The sequence below is a fragment of the Solanum verrucosum genome, unplaced genomic scaffold, assembly GCF_900185275.1.
Source record: "Solanum verrucosum unplaced genomic scaffold, falcon-dt-bn FXZP01000130.1, whole genome shotgun sequence".
Classification (NCBI taxonomy): Eukaryota; Viridiplantae; Streptophyta; class Magnoliopsida; order Solanales; family Solanaceae; genus Solanum; species Solanum verrucosum.
The window spans coordinates 885,648-904,248 of NW_026020341.1; positions in this window are offsets into that span (position 1 = coordinate 885,648).

Below are 18,601 nucleotides of genomic sequence, written 5' to 3' on the forward strand. Positions count from 1 at the left end.
GTCACAAGATCAAAAATTGGGCATTCAACTTCTAGTTCTACTCATCCATCTACCGGCTCATCCGTAGCTCCAGAAATTCAAAAAAAAACACTTATTCTAGATATTAATAAAGACTTTTTCCAGCCGATCCAAGAATTAGAAAGCTCATTGCAAGATATAATCCTAATAGACGTGATGATATTAGAAGATATTATATCCTCAAAAAGCCTTGTCAATCAAAATAACATGAATTTTCTAAAACTCAAATTGGAAAGAAAATGTGTCAATTTTGTCCTAATTAATTTAAAGGTTGAGTGTGATTAGAGTACACCATGACAAAAGATGTTGCATTTTTCTGTGTTGCTATTTATATAAAAATGAATGTGAAAGTCGTGGAAATATGAGTGATGTTGCTTTTACAATGAATAGTTTTAAAAATTGGGACAAGGCTTTGAAAGATTTAGAACTCGTGTTGGAGATGTTAATAACGTCCACGACAACTATTTCAAAAGGTTGTCTGATTTAATGAATCGGTCATGGTCAATACACACTTCCTTTGACAAGAAATTGAAGAAAGAAAAAAGTGAGTCTGGACATCGCTTAAGTGCTTTCTTCTATGTGACAAGATTTCTATTACACACTAAAAAAAAATTCGAACTGAGACTTGAATCATCCTTCGCTGTAAGTAGCATTTTATCGAGGAATTTAATATTTCTTGAGTCTTAAGGTCACTAGATGTAGCACCTTGAGTTCCAAGAAGAACTAAAGAGAGTTCATTCAAGTCATTCCTAAGTTCCTTTAAGTTTTGGGTCAACTTCAAACAACCATAACTTTCAGTACAGGATGAGTTAGGTGGTCCATAAGATATCAAATGAAAATTCTTTGATTATCTTTCCAACGCCACCGAGTTTGCTAAATTTTGAGCATGTATGAGGGAGATATGCCCGTTTGAAGTCAGGTTGTCTAAATATAAAAAGTTACCCAAAAATAGTAAAGGGTATTTTGGTCTTTTCCTTACCCGATCAGATTTAATTCATTTTTAGTAAGGTTTTAGGGGTCTAATTTTATTGGGTTAAAATTTATAATCCTAATATACGCTTAGAGTTTAAGTTGAAAGTTCAAGAAGAAAAAAGAGGAGAAAGGATCAAGGCGTTCATTGAGGTTCTCGAGTTTTGTTGTGGATTTTCTCCATGGGCTAGATCCCTAAGAGGTATATAGGTTCACATAGTGTTGGGTTCGTTCACCCACGCGCCAATCATATTTATTTCAGCAAAATTCGTTATAGAAATTTGAAAGTTTGATGATCTTAAATTGTGTTCTTGAAATTGGCTTTCGTTCTTGAGTAAGGATGGGATTGTTGATTTCATAAGGCAATCGTATCAATTTTAGAGTCTTTTATGAGTAGATTCTTGTGTACATGTGCTGGGTATCTGAATCTAAAGAGAAATTGAGAAAAAGAATCGAATCTAGGTGAATAGGGGTTAGAAAATGAAGAAGAAAAAGTCGGACAGAAAACAGGTATCAAATCAGTATCGCGAACATGTTCCTCAAGAGTGAAATTTTTTCGCTCTGCATCGCGGAGAGAACGCGGACTCCACTATTTCAAAAGTTATTTTGACCAAACATTATAATTCATCTCCGCGTCGCAGACTTGCTTCCCAGGCAGAGTTTTTCAACCGTTTCTCATGATTAACTATCTAAAACACTTTTAATCATCACGATATCTTTCCTATCACAAATCGTAACCTTGAATTCATAATTTAAATTCAAGGTAGAGCTAAGAGTTAAGTTTTGAGAGTTCTTTCAAACATTTTGAGAAAGTTCCTTTGAGTTTTTTGAGGAGTCTTTTACAATTTCAAATAACTTTTTTCAAGACTCGAGCAAGTGAGTATGAGAATGAGGAGAGTGTATTCATGAGTCGACATTATCATCACGAGATCCTTCATAACACAAATCATAACTCTTGAATTCATAATTTAAATTCAAGAGAGAGTTAAGAGTAGAGTTTAAGAAAGCCTTTGAGTTCAATTGTGAATCCTGCGAGATCAACTATTGATTTGAGCTAATTTTTGAGGAAGTAAGTATGAGAATGAGAAGAGTCGTATACATGAGTTACATATTGTTATGTAGACCCCCGAGTCGAGTCGTTAATGCCCATAAAATTCCGCATGAACTTCATAGATTAAGCATCTTTCAGAGCAGTAGTCTTTCCAAGTACTAAGTCTTGAGTATTGAGTTCCTAACCCTTTCGAGATTATATCCCTAATCATGGAACTATTATATGTTTCCCATGAAGTCATTGAGTTGAGTTGTTCATGCCCATAATTTCGCATGAACCCTATGAGTCGAACATTTTTTAGATGAGTAGTATCTTTGAAGTTCTTGAGTTCTATGTATCGTTATTGAAAATCTTAAATTGAGTTGTTCACGTCCATAATTCAGAATGAACGCTATTTTAAGAAGTCTTTTGCAAACCTTGTTAAATTTGTTTTAAGACTTGAGCATATGAGTTTGAGGAAGAGTAGAGTTGATTTCATTTTTTCTTTAAAATGATATATGGGAACTAAGTAATCCCAAGAGTAAATGTTTTTACATTTAAGTATAGTGGAAACACTGATTTCCAAAAGAGTTTTCATGCGCAGTTCAGAGAACCATCTCTTTTAAGAGATAGATTTTGAGTAATAATCTCAAACCATGACAAAGAGTTGTGTTTTTAAACATATGAGCTAGTTATATTTTGGGAGTAGTATTGAGCACCGATATGGGGAAGAGTTTGAGTTCAGATAATTCAAAGTATCCATAAACCGTATAGCCAGCATGGGTAGAAAAGGGTCATACTTTTTAGATGATTTCTTAATGATTTCAGCATAGACTAGTGGATCCACTTAGTAGTTAGGTTCTATACCCCCAACAAGGTATAGGACGGCCCTGACAGCATGAGGCAAGACGTTGTATCCTCACATAACTCATAGTGATGGTTGTCGGTTAGAGAAACTCCCACAAAGATATTTTGTATTCTTATATACACAGAGTTTATTTTGCATTTTCATATACAAACAGAATTTATTTTGTATCCTTGAATACAAACTAAGTATATTGTATTCTTAAATACATTGAGTTGTTTTCTATTATTTTCAAAAATTCCATATATTGCATCTCCTATTGTTGCTTTATATTGAGTTGAGTATCCAATGTTGAGTATCCAAAGTTTGAGTACCTAGAGTTGAGTGTCGTATTATTGAGTTGAGCTCTATTTTCTCTTAGTTGAATTGAACTATGTTTCTTTGAGTTGAGTGAGTTGAGAAGAGGTAAGTATGTTTTTATTCCATCAGTTTAAGCTTATGTTTATGCTTTAGAATTCCCTTTGCATGCTCATAAATTCCACGTACTGAGCCATTTGACCTGCATCGTTTCATGATGCAAATATATAGGTTGATGAGTCCAAGATTTGGAGTCATTTAGGCTTTATTTGGATAGATTTAGTGTCCTCAAATAATTATTTGGTGCCAACAACTAATGTAAAATCCTTGATTTCAAGGTATTTCGATTAAGGAACAAAGCATGGACACTAATTTGCAAAAAGGAACGAAGCGAGCTGAAAGAAGGAAGCAAAGAGAGTCTGGTGATCACCAAGTCCATTAGGCGAGTCACCGAGTGGCCATTTGACCGCCTAAAGTTCCAGTGTGCCAAGCCCTGAAGAAGAAAATCAAGTTGGTGAGAGAAAGGAGCAGTCGGTGAATCACCAAGTGGTTCCGTGATGCAGTATTAGATCGCCCAAATTTACAAACCTGGAGGAATGCTGAAGGCCAAGGCAAAAAGACGATGAAATTGACCAAAGGGCGGATCACCGAGTTGATCGGTGAGCCCGGCTTACTATGCCAAATGGTCCTTCGCAGCATAGTTTTGGCGACTATAAATACGTTTTTGAACATTTAGTTTAGCATCTTATTTTTGATCAATTTTTATTCTAAACAATCTTTAGAATAAATTTTCAGTTTGAACTCTGAGTTTGGAGACAAGTTTTCCTTAGCTTTGAAGTTTTCCATTTTCGAGAAATTGGAAATGGGTCTTTGAGATTCATCAATTTGGACCTTTGTAAAGATGAAATTAATCGTACCCAGTTGATGGAAACACAATTTGGTAACGATTTTTATCTTTTTATGATGTCTAGCTAAAACCCCAATTCTTGGGGTGTGATATGTGATTATGGTTTGATTTAGTTTATGGGTATTGCTAACTGTTAGTTTAAATATTGTTTAGAAGTGATTTCAATCATTAATTGTGGTTTAAATTAAAGAATTGTAGTTGCAAATGCAGTTCTACCTTCGTGTTTTTGGCCTGCTCGAGAGAGAGGTTTTGAGACCAAGATTATTGATAGATGGTCTATGTGTATTGGGTTGTCATGGGTTCAGCTCGAGAGAGTGAATCCTAAACCCCTTTCCACACATTTAGCTCGAAAGAGTGAATGGACTAAAGTGTAGGTTGTTCTTAATTTGTATGCTTGTCGATGTTCGAGAGAAATTGACTTGATTCAGGTTAAATTATTCGAGAGAAAGTTTACCTCCTCTATAGTCTACCGTATTCACTAATTTACATCTATTTCCTAACAGTTGCAATTACCCATTTGTCTACATTAGCCTATAATCGAATCACATCCCAAGAACCCATCTCATTATTATTATTCCGTATTATTTACTACTGATGTAGTTGATAATTAAAACCAAAACCCCCTATTATTTTACATTCATGTCACCCTGTAATTTGAATTATGTTTTTATTCGTAAATGTCTATTCATATGGCTGATTTGAGCATATTTGTGCTTTCCTATTGAATCTTAAACACGTACCACTCTCTGTGGGATTTGACCCCAACTCATTTAGTTGGGTTATTATACTGACTAGCGATCGTTAACACTTAGAATTGAATGAAGTGTCCCTGAAATGTTAATCAAAATGGCGTCGCTGCCGGGGAGTGGTGTTGGTTAAGATTCATTAGTCAAGTTGAATTTCTTTCTTTTTAGTCATAGTTGAATCTACTTACTTTCAGTTTTGGTTTGTGTGTTACTATTTTGAACAGAGGAAATGAGTGTGAATGAAAGCAATGGTAGCCAAGTGGGCCACAAAGATGGCATCGGTAATGTCAACGATGTCAATGAGCCTAATATCAATGACCCTCATATAATGGGTGGAATTGGTGCCATTCGCTTGCCTCTGGCTGAAGGGAACAATGTGTTCCATATTACAAGTACCATGTTGCAGCTATTGTAATTGAAAGGGTTGTTTGGTGGGCTGGCTCATGAGGATCCCCATGAGCAAATTAGAAACTTTGTTGATGTTTGCAGGTCATTCTCCTTCAAGAACATATCCCAAGAGTCGGTCCGGTTGAGGTTATTCCCATTTTCTTTAATGGGAGAAGCTTGTAAGTGGCTGGCTGAATTGCCACGGGAATCAATCACTTCATTGGAAGAGCTTGTCACCGCATTCCAAGTGTGATTTTTCCCTCATTCAAAGATGATGACTCTTCGGGATAGCATCCAAAGCTTCAAGCGTTTGGAGGGTGAGCCGATTCATGAGACTTGGCTGTGATTCAAGAAGTTGGTGCAGTAATGCCCAACTCATGGTTTGCCCGACAAAGTTTTGTTGCATTATTTTTACCGAAGCCTTCATTCGGTGAACAAGGGTGTAGCTGAACAACTTTCTCTGGGAGGTTTGATTCAACAACCTTACATTATAGTAGCCCAGCTTTTGGATGGTATGACCATAATTAATCGGGCTTGGTACACCCGCGAAGATCAGGTCTCCCCTCTCACGTTTAAATTGACCAAGGAGAAGCTTGAGAAAGACCAAGAGAGAGATTAGAACATGCCAAATATTATGACACAAGTTGACATTTTGTCCAAAAATGTCATGGGAGCTAGTGTTTGAAGTGTCAATGTTGTGGGTGTCGGGTGTGTTAATCCTGATGAGGCCAAGTTTGAAGCGTTGTACAACGATCAGGTGAACTTCCTAGCCAACCAAGGAGGTGGTTATCGTTCAAACTACCTAAGGCAGGGTGGTATCCAAGGTTGAAACAGGGATGAAGGCTGGAAGGATCATGATAAAGAGTGGAGGGATCGTAACCACAATTGGAAAGAGAGAGACAGGAAAAAGGACAGGTACATTCCTCTCCACGAGCGTCAAAAGCCAAAGGATTCGAAGGGTGGCCGGTATGAGGATATGTTGTCTCGTATTCTGAAAAAATTTACAAGGGGCTGAAGGAAGATGTGTCGACCCTTAGCCAGATGGTTACCTCACATTCCATCTCTATCAAACAGTTGGAGACCCAGATGGGTCATATCTCATCTCATTTAAACCCGAAACAACAAGGGGGGTTGCTTAGTGATACTTTGGCCAACCCTAAGAATGAAGTTTGAGTGAGGACTTTCGTCGTGCCACGACGTTAACTAAGGAGCTTCTCGGGAGGCAACCCAAGTTTTATTTGCTTTCTTTTTGTTTGTGAAATAATTGTGTGTCGATTTTGCAGTTTAAAGTGTGGAATGTGTTTGAAAAGTGGTAATTTGTGAGCCAAATGTCCAGTCGGCGAACCCGACTTGAACCGCCGTTGGACTCAAGAAATTCTAAGGTTGGAGTCTATAAAACTCGACGAGCCTAGGAGCAAATTGGCATGTTGCCGAACAGGTCGGCGATCGCGACTTTGTCCGCCATTTGGACCCCTACACTAACTGGAGGTCCTGTAAAATTTGGTGTGTCGCCGAGTGGGTCAGCGAGCAAGACTAATGTCGCTGAATGGGTGAGAACTAGACGGTTTTTTTAAAAGCAAAAAGTTCAAAATCTTTCGCATTCCCTCACTTTTCAACTTTCCAAACTCACACCCACACTATATTTTACTATATTTTCGTTTTTTTTTACCAATTCCTAGTTGTCATTTGTGTATTCGGAGTTGGATTCTTTGCCGCCTACCTTTTCAACTGATTTATTTGGCTTAAAAGGTTGGTTTTCCAAGCCCCGAATTCATATTTTGCGATTTTACTCATTTACAATTGATCTTATCTTAGTGATGTGTGTTGGGCCTCTCTGATTTCATTGTTTTTTGTGCTTGTGTGTGTATGTGCCTATTTAAATTCGAATATCTTGCCTAAATTGTCTATATTGTTAATTTCCCAAATTATCGTGCTTAAAATTGATCAAAATCTTGTTGGGTTGTGTTGTATTTTTGTTGGTGCTAGTCCAGTGAGATCTAAGTGACTCACATTTGTGCCAAATGACGTGCTTTGCCCAATGATGGAGAGGTTGACATCATTCTCAAGGGAAAAAGTCGTTAAATAGCCAAATTTGGCCAAACTGGGAAAAGTCTGAGTATCACGAGGGCATGGGTATAATGGGTATAAGTCTAATTGAGGGAGTGAATGTTTTGATTTTGTTTTCGAGGGTTGCGGGGTTGAATTTGGAAGTCAGGGTTGAAAGTAAGCACGTTGGGCAGTTTGGCAAGCTGGGTTGAGCGCGCCAAACCACTCGACAGTTCATCAAATCCCCCTTGATAACCTTTATTTTCATGCTAAAATTGAGTTTGGGTTCTGTAAATTTCAGCGAGAAGCTTGAGTTCGCCGAGTGCACTCGAAGACTTGTCGATCGTCTTTCTTGATCGCCCTTTCTGCACCCTTAACCCCTAAAATGCACTGTAACTTTCGGCGGGCTAGTTCTAGCTCGCCGAATATTGTCTGTGATTCGCCGAAAGTCCCTTCCCATCACCAACATGCCATTTTTCTGAGAATATTTTGAACCAATCCTTTCGGCGAGCCCGATCTAGCTCGTCAAAGTGATTCGGCGAGTCTGTCTGCAACTATTTTTTGCAACTTTGTTTGAACTATTTTAAACTTATTTTGATGTTTCTGTAGAGATGGCTAGAACCAACCTCGACATGCCACCTCGTAAAAGAGCACGGGGAGTAGTGATAAATAAAGGGGGAGACAATCCTCCTAAGAAGGGAAGGACAAAACCTCCAAAGGGAGGCATGGGCAAAGGAAAAAGGCCCGTATCTGAGACCCCGGAGCACAACCCCGACAAGGAAAGAGAGTCTGCTGACTCCCAGGCTACAATCTCCGAGCCGGATGATGACCAGCCCCTACAGTCTAGGCGAGTAGAGATTTGTGCTAGGTCTCGCCCAGACTCATCTAGAGCTCCAGCAGCCACTTCTCTTGTGGCAGACACAGTGCCAGCTCCGGCACTACCTGTGATCCCAGTGTCACCAGTGGTTCATCCTCCTTGGCTACTTAGCAAATTAGAAGTCGACGGGTTGAGGACAATTCTAAAGGAGATGTTGTTATCCACAGAAGGCTTAGTAGGTAAGTATTCCACTATGAGGGACACCCTCCAGTTTCACCGGTTCGAGCAGTTCACCAGGCCCCGAGTCCCCTATATTCCTACATGTGTCCGGGAGTTCTACACAGCATATGGAGACTTGGTACTCAAGGGAAAGAAGAAGGCCAGTGCTTTCAGACCAGTGAAGTTTGTCATGGTCGGAGGAAAGGAAGTGGGGTGTAGCAGCGAGTACATTGTACTTGACAGGGCTCTAGGTGCTACACTTGCATATGAGGGCTTACCAATTACTCAGTCCCTAGATGATTTAAAAGGGTGGCTTGCACCTTTGATTTCTGATACCACACTGAGGTGGATCAAGGCAGGAGCCCCCATCGAGAAGAAGGACCTGAATATTGATGCTCGGTATTGGTTCGAATTCATCAGCAGCTCTATCATGCCTTCCTAGAATGAGTTCATCCGCCAGCTTCCCAAGGCAGCCTGCCTTGGGTCGATCAAATCCAAGAGAAGCATCAACATGGGACTCCTTATAAAGTAGGAGATGGCCATAAGGGTCAAACAGCATCAGACATCCATTTCATTCCCGGTGCTGATTACAGAGTTGTGTCGGCATGCTGAAGTTCCTTGTGATGAGATGAGATATATTGAGGTCACTCCCACATTCTCCATAAACATACGGCGTATAGAGGCCGAGTACACTCGGGAGGAGGCTGACAGGAGGAAAGAAGCCCCGGTAGATACATCCCAGAGGTGGACATAGACTCTATACCTGTAGAGGCACCTTTGCCTACTCCGGACTTCGGGCCTTCAGGTACCTACACTTCCTCCCAGACTCCTAATACTTCTACTATTCTCCAACCGACCAAGATCACTCAACCCATGCTCCTGAAGATGGGACATTTAGCACATTTTGTGGATGTTAGGGCTACTAGATTGAAGGTTGCGGTCCCATGGATGATTGAGAGTGTTATCCTAGTTGCACTGACTCCCCTACGAGCATCTATTAACACTCTCACGGCGAGAGTTGAGGCTTGTGATAGTAGACAGGGGGAGACTCTAAGGTGACTGCTTTGAAATCCGAGGTTGTAGATTTGAGAAAGGACGTGGACCACTTGAAGTCCACTAGCTTCACTTCATTATTGGAGGTAGAAGATGATGTGGATTCCCTGGCCAGTTCTGATATTCCTCCGGTTACCACCGGAAATGTGTTGATGGATGATGTGGCAGTTGATGAGTCGAAGGCAGAGAGACCAACGAGGAGCAGATTAAGGTGCGGGAGGAGAGCATATATGGAGACGTGCCAGATCTGGAGAAGACGATTGCACAGTTAGTGATCCAGACATCGCTGACAGAGACGTCTATGACAGGCCCTAATGGATCGAGTACTGTTGATGTGACTCTGGGCACTGATGCCCATGACCAAAGTACTACACCGGGCACTGATGTCTCGACAGATGGAACAACTGCGTAGACAGGATCCCTCTTTACCTCTCTCTTTGTCATTTTTATTGATTTTTGGATGTTTTATTACATTTGAGGACAAATTGCTTTTTGTACGTGGTGGAGTGAGGTATTTCCATACCTACCTCTTGTGATTATGACTTTTCTGTATATATTCGGTTTTGTGCTATATCTTGTGTTTTGACACTATTTTTTGTGGATGTTTGAGCTTGTGGCTCCTTATTTTGAATGTAAATGATTTTTAGACCCTTCTGAAAAAATTTGCCACCTCTTGTGTATTTAATTGTGGTTGTTCTTCTGCAAATTTGAGTGTCGATTGTGATCAATATCGATGACTTGAATAGTGCTCTCAATCGAACAAACATGAATGTGAGGCTACGATGAGGCCAAATGAAGTTGCATAGGCAATATGTGAACTCTTTGCATCTCGTTGTGACTAGCCGATTATCAAATTGAGTCTCTTGTGATGAACGTTGCACACTAGCAAAAGTGTAGAGTCTTATTTGACATTGGTGTCAATGCCTTGTGTGATGAGCTTACCGTGAACCTTGTGTGATGACATCTAGAATTTGCCCCGTTGGTTCAGTTGACTAAGTGATGCAAGATCTTGAAATGAACTTAAGCAACAATTCTAAAGAGTGAAACAATTTGACATTATACCTCTTTTGTGGCCTACCTTGTGAGTGTGTAAACTTTGCTTGAACACCTTTTGAGCCTTACCCTTTTTCTTGGAAGAAACTTGATGAAATTGTGACCTTTCTTTATCCATTCACCCATAATCCTCATGATTTGTGGTTTTTTTGAATAGCCAACTTAGACCAAAAGCCTAAGTTGGGGGTGTGGTGAAAAGAGAAGGTAAATCAAGAAGTGCAAAGAAGTCCCCTTTGATCCATGGTTGTGAAAAAGATGGAACCCCTCCATACAAAAAAAAGAAAAAGAAAAGAAAAGAAGAATGAAAAAGAAAAAGAATGAAAAAGTTTTGAAATAAGTTTGTGAAAGTACAAGAGAAATGGGGTGTCCGGTATTCCATGGAAAGTGAATAATGGGGTGAATTTCGAGCATGAATCAGAATAATGAAGAAAAGGAAAGAAAGTTTTGTTCATACCACATTTCATGAGGATAGCAGCCACTAAGCCTAAATGGCCATACCTTTACAGTTAGCCCCGTTACAAGCCTTGAAAAGACCTTTTTTTTATCTTGAGTGAGTTGAAACAAGTGTTGATTGGAAAATAAGGGCAAACCTAGAAGTCATACATGTGTTCATCTTTGTGAGTGTGAGAGTTGCATGTGATTCTGGAGCTATTAATTGTTGAACCATTGTATGTGAATATGGAATCATTCGTTGTGTGAGGGCATTTGAGTACCTTTGTTGAGCTTGAACTTGCATTTGAAGCAAGTATTGTGAGCTTGAGATTCTTTGGTAATGGTGAGTCACAACTTGAATCTTTGAGTGCACAATTGACCCTTGCATTAGTAAGTTGAGCCTTGTCGTGTGCAGTCATTATTGAGTCTTGTGTAGCACTGTTTTAGACATCCTTCTTGAACTACTGAACTTGAGTTTTACTTGAGGACAAGCAAAAGTGTAAGTTGGGGGTGTTGATGAGTCCAAGATTTGGACTCATTTAGGGACTTATTTGGATAGATTTAGTGTCCTCAAATAATTATTTGGTGCCAATAACTGATGTAAAATCCTTGATTTCCAGGTATTTGGATTGAGGAACTAAGCATGGACACTAATTTGCAAAAAGGAACAAAGCGAGCTGAAAGAAGGAAGAAAAGAGAGCTTGGTGATCGCCAAGTCCATTAGGCGAGTCACCAAGTGGCCATTTGACCGCCTAAAGTTCCAGTGTGCCAAGCCCTGAATGAGGAAATCAAGTTGGTGAGAGAAAGAAGCAGTTGGCGGATCGACGAGTGGTTTCGCGATGCAGTATTAGATTGCCCAAAGTTACAGACCTGGAAGAATGCTGAAGGCCAAGGTAAAAAGGCGATGGAATTGACCATAGGGTGGATCGCCGAGTTGATCGGCGAGCCCGACTTACTGCGCTGAATGGTCCTTCGTAGCATATTTTTGGCAACTATAAATACGTTTTTGAACATTTAGTTTAGTATCTTATCTTAGATCAATTTTTATTCTGAACAATCTGTAGAATTAATTTTCAGTTTGAACTTTGATTTTGGAGACAAGTTTTCCTTAGCTTTGAAGAATTGAAGTTTTCCATTTTCGAGAAATTAGAAGTGGGTCTTTGAGATTCATCAATTTGGACCTTTGTAAAGACGAAATTAATTGTACCCAGTTGATGGAAACACAATTTGGTAACGATTTTTATCTTTTAATGATGTCTAGCTAAAACCCCAATTCTTGCTAATTCTGTTTATGTGATTATGGGCTCATTTAGTTTATGGGTATTGCTAATTCTTAGTTTAAATGTTGTTTAGAAGTGATTTCAATCATTAATTGTGGTTTAAATTAAAGAATTGTAGTTGCAAATGCAATTCTACCTTCATGTTTTTGGCCTGCTCGAGAGAGAGATTTTGAAACTAAGATTATTGATTGATGGTTTGTGGGTATTGGGTTGTCATGGGTTCAGCTCGAAAGAGTGAATCCTAAACCTTTTTCCACACATTCAGCTCGAAAGAGTGAATGGACTAAAGCGTAGGTTATTCTTATTTTATATGTTTGTCGATGTTCGAGAGAAATTGACTTGATTCGGGGTAAATTGTTCGAGAGAAAGTTTACCCCCTCTATAGTCTAGGTTATTCACTAATTTACAGATATTTTCTAACAGTTGCAATTACCCATTTGTCTACATTGGCCTATAATCGAATCACATCCCAAGAACTCATCTCATTATTATTATTCCGTATTATTTGTTGTTGTTATAGTTGATAATTAAAACCAAAACCCCCTGTTATTTGACATTCGTGTCACCCCTTAATTTGAATTATATTTTTATTCGTAAATGTCTATTTTTATGGCTGATTTGAGCATATTTGTACTTTCCTATTGAATCTTAAACACTTACCACTCCCTGTGGTATTCGACCCCAACTCATTTAGTTGGGTTATTATACTGACTAGCGATCGTTGACACTTAGAATTGTATGAAATGTCCTTGAAACGTTAATCACAGGTACTCAGGATCATCAACAAACGCTTCGTTGATACCACATGCAGTTCGAGTTAGCTATGGTGAGCCTCCTTACTTTCGGAGGGTTCCACTTGTACTTTCAGTTATATTAGTTGTTAGGATGTCGTGGGTCTTGTCTCGACTTCCATCTTTGTCAGTTAGAGGCTTTATAGATAGACAGTAGAGTTTCCGAAGCCTGTTCATTTATTTTGTTAAATGTTTTGAAGACATAAGTTGCCTATTTATGGTGAGTTGAATATACTATTTTATTCAGAGTTATCTATTCAGTATTGTTTAGATTATTTTAAAGTTTAGTATTTGAATTGAATTCAGTTTTTAAGCTTTTGCATGCTTAAGTTAGTCTTCCGCTTGTAGTCAGTCAGGATGAGGGTTCACTTGGAAACCAGCAATGGCTCTTGAGTGTCGGCCACGTCCAGGGTATAGACTCGGATGTGACAATTTCTGTTGAGACTAGAGTTATCATTTTGTCGGCATGATGAAAATCGATCTTCTTGAAATAAAGGTATCTTTCTTAAACTTTTTAAATGGTATGGAGATATTGATCAAGATGTGGGAAGCATTATTTAAGAAAATGCCCCTAAAAATGAAATGATGTGTTCCCTAAGTATTCAAATGGAAATTGTTCATTCTTGTGCTAAAGAAACAATCAAAGCTATCATTGAAGACTTAGATGGAGATTATTTTAGAATATTAGTTGATGAATCGAAGAATATATCACACAAGGAACAAATGACACATGTTCTGAGATATGTTAACAAAGAAGGTGAATTAATAAAGTGATTTGTTGGCATTATATATGTTAGTGATACATATGCTCGTTTATTAAAGGAGGCAATCTACCATTTTCTTTCAGATCACTCATTAAGTTCATCCCAAATTTGTGGACAAAGTTATGATGGAGCTAGCAACATGCAGAGGGAACTAAATGGCCTTAAGACTTTGATTTTGAATGAGACTTCTTCGGCATATTGCATTCATTGTTTTGACCACCAATTACAGTTAACACTTGTTGCCCTTGCAAAGAAGGATTCAAATGTAAATGGAATTTTTTTTAGTTACTAATGTGCTAAATATTGTTAGAGCATATTTTAAGCGCAGAAATTTACTTCGAAAACATCAAGCTGAAAAGTTAGAAGAATTGCTCATATCAAGTGAAGTGCATACTATAATCGAGGATTAAACCAAGAAAGTGGGCTTTAACGTCCAAGTGATACTCATTGGGTTCTCATTATAGAACATTGGATAACCTTATTGTTCTATCTTCATCAGTTATTCATGTATTTGAATTTACCGGACGTGAGTGTTCAAATTATACTGACAGACTTGTTGCTAAAAGTCTTGTGAGTATGATTAATAAATTTGATTTTGCTTTTATGTTGCAGTTGATGTGGAAAGTTCTAATGATGACAACTGAGTCGAGCTCCTCATTATGAAAGATGGATCAAGATATTGTCAATGTTATGAGATTTCTTGCTCTTACAAAGCAACGATTACAAAATATGAGAAATAATTATTTTGATTCATTAATGGGTGATGTATCATCTTTTTGTGATAATCATGATGGTATAATAATTCTGGAGTTGAATGGTGGTTACTTCTCAGGAAAGTCCAAGCATAAATCTCTTGATGTATATTCTCATTATTTGCGCGTTGAAATTTTTTATGCTGTTATTAATTTGCATCTTCAAGAGCTTAATAATCATTTTGATGTTGTGAGTAATGACCTACTTCTTGGTATGGCTAGCTTGAATCTAGTTGATTCATGGGTGGTTTTGATAAAAGTTGGATAATGGGATTGACTGAGTATTATATGAATGAGTTTGATAGCAATAAGCTTCGAGATCTCAATTGTTAGCTTGATAGTTTTATAGTTTATGCTCGTGGTTCTGACAAGATGTTCTTCAACTCGAAGGGACTTAGTGACCTTGCTAAAGTATTGGTAATGTTAAATCTGCATCAAACTTGGCCACTTGTTTATTTTCTTATCAAGTTGACTCTCATTTTTCCTGTTGTTTCTGCTTCTGTGGAACAAACTTTTTCATCCATGAAGTACATCAAAAATGAACTCGTAATAGTTTAGGTGATGAATTTTTGAATGGTTGTTTAGGTTGTTGTGTTGAGTGTAAGATATTCACAATCATTAGCAATGATATTATTATTCATCGTTTTCAACATATGAAAAGTTGTCGAGCACAACTATGACTTTAAGACTAGAAGTTACTTTTTATAATAGTAATATTACTACTACGTCATTGTGACCCGTGATTATAAGTTATTTTTGTGACGATAATATTCATCATTGTTTTATCATTTACTCCCTCTGTCCCAATTTATATGACTTGTTTTCTTTTTTAGTCAGTCCCAAAAAGAATGACACATTTTTATGCTAAGTAACAATTTAACTATAAAATGTTTATGTTACCCTTAATGAAATGATTTACAGTCACACAAATTTCTATCATTCATTTTGGACTACAAGTTTTAAAAGTTTTCCTTCCTTTCTTAAACTTCATGCCGAGTCAAACTACCTCACATAAAATGGGACAGAGGGAGTACTTTTTTATTGACAAATTCGAGTAGCTATATATTTATATTGTGTGATTGCAAGCTATTTTATGTTAAAGGAAATGAGCACCCACAACCTTTAAATTCTAGATCCGCCACTGAATATGAAGCATAATTAGACAAACCATAGCTAAGAAAAGTTATTAAATTTGATCTCTCAACTATCTATAAAATTTTCTCATATCTTAAATCAACATTGTAAAATAGGGAAACTTACATAAATATACTATATTAAGAAAATATTTTTACCATTTATAACAATAACATTTTTTTCACTTAATCACTTTTAATACGTGTATAATACAATGTGTCAATTTCTTGAAGGATAATACAAGTTTATTGATGGATAATACATTTACACACATTTTTTATACACTTATAATACAATGTGTCAATTTCTTACCAAACAAGCATAATATATTTTAAAACAATTACAATACATATATATTGCATACATAATTCACTTTTAATACATATTATAGATTTATCATAATATTGCTATAGGAAAAAGGCATAAATTCACTCCCGAACTTTTCTCAAAAAGTCAGTTACACGCTTAAACTAATATGGTGACCTATTACACACCTCTGCTACTAAATGGTGATTTTGTGTACTCCTGAGTTGTGTAGCACCACTCTCACAATGAGACGTGTATCACACTTGCGCCATATCAATGCCATGTCGTTGCCAAATCAGATGCCATGTCAAATTTTGACTAAAATTCTCCATGTCATTCAATTGTTTCTTCTTCAATGAACACCACCATGAAACCACTACCATTGCCACCATATTACTACCAAATCAATATATTTCACCATGAAAATCAAAATAGTCACCACAAATTTCACCACCTACGATGAAATCCACCATCGAAATCATACTATCACCATTATCCCCACAAAAGTTATAAAGATCCACCACAAAATTTGACACCCATAAACAAAATCATCACCATCAAAACGTACAAACCCACCACCAAATATCACTACCATCATTGTTAATATTGATTGTTTCTTCTCCACCACCTTCAATTCCCACTTTTTTGCCACCCCTCACCAACAAATCCATCATTATATTTTAGTTTTTTAAACTTAATCATCAATTTTATCAACCACCAATAAAGCCGAAGAGAAAAATCAAATATAATGAAAATGGTGAAATCGAATAAACATTAAAATAGGATATGATGAGGGGTAGGGGGAGAAGATATTCGTGGAGGTATAGTGAGGTGGATGAAAATTGGGTGGAAAAATAATTTTTTAAAAATAAAGAAGAAGAAGAAGAAGACAATTGTGTGTGAAGAAGAAGAGGCGTGAAGTGGGGGGTGGAGGGTGGGGGTAGGGTGGTAATAGAAAGAAGATTTTTTTTTATTTATTTTTACTTTATTTACTATCAAACACACTTTTCTTTTCTTATTTTTTGCCACGTTAGTTTTAGGGGGTAAAAAAATAATTTTTAAACAATAAAGGTGTGTAATAGGTCGGCATGATGGTTTAAGCGTGTAACTGAGAAGTTGAAGGGTGAATTTATGTCTTTTCCCTATTGCTATAAATGATAATAAATAAAAAAATATTACTAAAATCAGTAATTATTTATTAAAAGTTACATATTCAAGAAACCATTTTTCCAAGAGGAGTTGACACAGACATACAACTATTATATATAATTGGCAATATATAGCCCAATATTAATTAGCAATTAATAACCTAAAACAAAATTAGCACGTATTAGCCTAAAAGAAATAAAACCAACTTTTTATAGTTTTTTTCTTTTTATCGTGTGCAACCAACCCGCATTAATTAAGGAGATGTGGGATTATTTTTTCTTTCTTGTTTTTAACTCCTATAATTAAGGAAGTTAGCTTTTCAATTTCTTTAAATTCTTAAACTCAACTTTATTTAATCGTCTATTTAAAAAAAAATAGTAACACAATTTACAGAAACATAAAGATATATTTGATTGTAATTTTATGAATTGTTTTTTTTACCAATCAACAATAATTAGTTTATTAGAAAACTGATTGCCTACTTTTAAGAAGTGATATATATATATATATATATATATATATATATATATATATATTAACCCATTAAAAAAAGGTTACACCAACTTTTAAGGAATGAATTTTTTAAAATTCTTTAAATAACTTATTAAAAGATTGTGACTACTTTTTTTAAGGTAAGAAAATGTATTATTAATGCTCTAACGTGTATTAATTATCACATAGTCGACAATAATTAATCAAATAATATTAAATGGCATTTTGTTAGAAACTGTAATAATACATATGCATAAATTATACAATAATTAAAGTTGCAATTACATAATGTATACATAAAAAAAATACATATACACAAAAAAATATTTATAAAAATAGACGTGTAAATTTTATCGATGTATACAATAATTGTAGCATGTGTACATAAACTTTATATTGTATACATAAGAATATTACCATCAATTATACATATTACTATAATGAATACAAGAATGAGATTAATATGATACATATATAAATTTTATTCATTAATTGTACATGTGATTTTGTTTATGTATACGGTAACTACATTATGTATACATTAGTTTGTATTCATCGTGTATTCAGTGATTTGTATTCACATAATAAACTTGTATACTTTAATTTAAATTGAGATTGGAATTCATTGGTATACATTGGGTTGTATTCATCAAAATAAATTTAATTCATTTTGCAATTTATTATGTCTCTTCATTTGTTACGATTAGATTACTTGCCTAATTAATTAATTATTGATACAAATTTTATTTAGTCTACGAATCATTAACTACTCTACAAAAGAAAATAGAGAGAGAAAGGGAAAAAAAGTAAGAGAAAGAGCAACAAAAAAAGCAGCAAAAAGAAAAACAAAAGAGAAAGAACAACATAAAGAAAAAAAAGGGAGAAAGAGCGAGAGAGAAAAGGGAGAAAGAGGCAAGAGAGAGACAAATCTAATAAAATATATAATATTGTTATATATTGCTATAAATGGTAATAATTAAAGAATATATTTAAAGTAAGTAATTATTTTTTAAAAGGGATCCACTTAAGTAATTAGTCCTTCAGTTTATAGGGTGTTATGCTGTGCCATTTTGTCTTTTTCGAAAATGTGTCTG